Raw genomic sequence first — 2774 nt, 5'->3', positions numbered from 1 at the left:
GAAGGATATCATGTTTGGTAAGGTGAAGGGTCAGAGAAAAAGAGGAAGACCCCCACAATGAGATGGATTGGCCAAGTGGCAGCATAGATGGACTCAAGCATGGCAACAGTGGTGAGGTTGGCCCAGGATTGGACATTGTTTCGTTCTGCTGTGCATAAGGTCACTATGGGTCAGGACTGACTTGATGGCACCTAACAACAACAGAAAACAACATTATGAGTTGGAACCGACTCCGTGGGACCTAACAAAAATGTGAACACATAAACAATCAGATTCTAACTTTTCTCTTACTTTTTAAAAACCAGTTTCATGGGGCTATGGTTGAGCACTGCTGTTCTGCACAAGGGTGGCAGCTCCAATGCCAGGACCGTGGTGTTCTACTTTACCAGCTTCAGCATTAATTCATCTACTTATACCATTTACATGGGAAAAGATAAATATGAAAATGAAGATCTAATAAAATATGGCTGGTCTGAAGATATTTGGTTTCATGTGGACAAAGTCTCTTCAGCTCATGTATACCTTCGATTATATAAGGGGGAAAAGATTGAAGATATTCCAAAGGAAGTGCTGATGGACTATGCACACCTTGTGAAGGATTCCAGGCTGCAAGATGAACAATGTTAATATGGTGTATATACTCCGTGGTCTAACCTGAAGAAAACAGCTAACATGGATGTAGGACAGATAGGCTTTCACAGGCAAAAGGATGTGAAAATTGTGAAAGTGGAAAAGAAAGAAAATGAGATATTGAACTGATTAGAAAAGACCAAAATGCAGTGGTTCCTAGACCTAGCAGCAGAGAAAGAATGCAGAGACCATGAAGAGAGAAATGAAAAGAAAGCCCAAATTCAGGAAATGAAAAAGAAAGAGAGAGAAGAAATGAAGAAGAAGAGGGAAATGCATGAAATTAGGAGCTATTCATCACTAATGAAAGTTGAAACTATGTCTTCAAATCAGGATGGCCATGATTCAGATGAATTCATGTGACTAGAGAAAAGGACCTTTCCAAGATGTGAATTTAAGGACAATTGCAGATATTTTTATTTCAGCTATGTTCTGAATTACAAAAAGCAAACTACCAAAATTCTACTTTCATTCTACACAAATATTATTAATTTTGGAGATTAAAAAAATATAGGTCTTTTTGCCAACAGAAAAGGATCAGATATAATATAACACAGTTGAAGTTAAGAGCATACTAACTTTTGGAAAGGGAAAATATTTTTGTCAGAATATGTATTGGTATCTTCTGAAAGTTGGCTGCCCTTATTTTTTGGCTTTATAAAGAACCAGCTCTGAGAAATACTTTACTTGGTCTGTCCCTGAAAGATGATGTCCTTAGCAGATTTTCATATTCTTAAAATATCTTGTTCTCTATTAAGAAGAATGAACGCTGTGTGGCGCTGTAAATAAGCACCAGCTGGTAGTTCAGATCTACTAATCACTCTCAGAAACTTTATGCAGAGTCACTGTAAGTTGGAGCAGACTCGATAGCACAAAAGCAAACAGAAACTAAGCAAAATGTATTAGTGGGCAATAGAGATGAATATTCCTTCACCCCTGATTTCCTGATTAGAAAAAATATATACAATATGGATTTTGAAGGTGGATAGTAGTGAAATCTTCAGAAGACTGCTGGCTGCAATACTCAGGTTCCATTGTATCATCTTAGTCCGTTAGTCCGTTAGCATTATGAACCTCAGATTCTCAGCTTGTCCAAGCTTCTACATCCTTGCTTTCATTGATGGCTTCCATGACGCCATCTTGGAGCCCTCATATTAATTACTTCCCCCAAGCCAAACCCACTGCCATCAAGTTGATTCAGACTTGTAACAACCCTTTGTAGGGTTTTTAAGGCAGTCAGTCTTTATGTGATCAGAAAGCCTCATTTTTCTCCCACAGAGTGGTGGTAGGTTTGGGCTGCTTATCCTACAGGGCCACCATAGTTGGTGCTCATCAAGGATTTGTGGCAGTTTTTGCCTGAGCACCAAGTAAGCCAAGCCATATATTGTAATTCCCAGGTTCTGGAATAATTTCTCAACACTAGGGAAAGAAAGGGGAAATTTTTCTCTTGAATTATTTTGGAGATGTAGGTTATCAATTTTTGTCTTGGGACAATTTTTGCATGAAACAAAAGTGTACATTGCAATTAAGATTTTTATTTTTTTAGGAAGAATCAAGTATTTTACTATCCATCCAAGTAATTTATTTGCCTTGAAATAAGATTTCTTTTGAGCTGTACCCTAAGTTCAGATTTCTCGGTTGCAGACCTAGTGATGTTAGATGTAACATTACTACTTGCTTGCTTCAACTGCTAGCCAATGTGATTCTGAATAGATTTACTTTTGGTAGTGACATGTAAGTCAAGCCCTGTAGAAAGAGAGAAAACAAACAACTGAAAAGGAAACAAAACAAAGCCTGCAGAATAAAAGGGATCTGGATCCACATTTTAATGGTACCCAGAACTCCACATGCAACGTTGTTTTTCATACCTGTTCTTCATCCAGCAAAAATGAGAAATAATCTACACTTAAAAGCACTTTGCAACTGTGAATAAAGCCAAAAGACATCAGTATTTCAGTATGTCTCAAGCTGGTATGTTGGATTGAACTGGAAAATTCCCTTAAGGCTTTATTCTGTGGCCAACTTTTGAGGAGATATGGAAGACAACTCCATATATTAGTGATTTTGTGTGTGTGTGTGTGTGTGTGTGTGTGTAATATTTGGGCTGGCATTCTGCAGTTTAAAAACTATAATAAAGTATCATTTTT

General features: G+C 37.6%; 1 pseudogene; it reads left to right on the top strand.

Annotated features, from left to right (window-relative positions):
* The window catches only part of LOC102834621, a 3561-nt pseudogene extending 2571 nt beyond the window's left edge, over positions 1-990 (top strand).
* The last annotated feature ends 1784 nt before the right edge of the window (positions 991-2774 follow it).

The sequence above is a fragment of the Chrysochloris asiatica genome, unplaced genomic scaffold, assembly GCF_000296735.1.
Source record: "Chrysochloris asiatica unplaced genomic scaffold, ChrAsi1.0 scaffold00013, whole genome shotgun sequence".
Lineage (NCBI taxonomy): Eukaryota > Metazoa > Chordata > Mammalia > Afrosoricida > Chrysochloridae > Chrysochloris > Chrysochloris asiatica.
The sequence above is the reverse complement of the archived record's forward strand: the minus strand, read 5'-3'. Positions and strand labels throughout refer to the sequence as shown.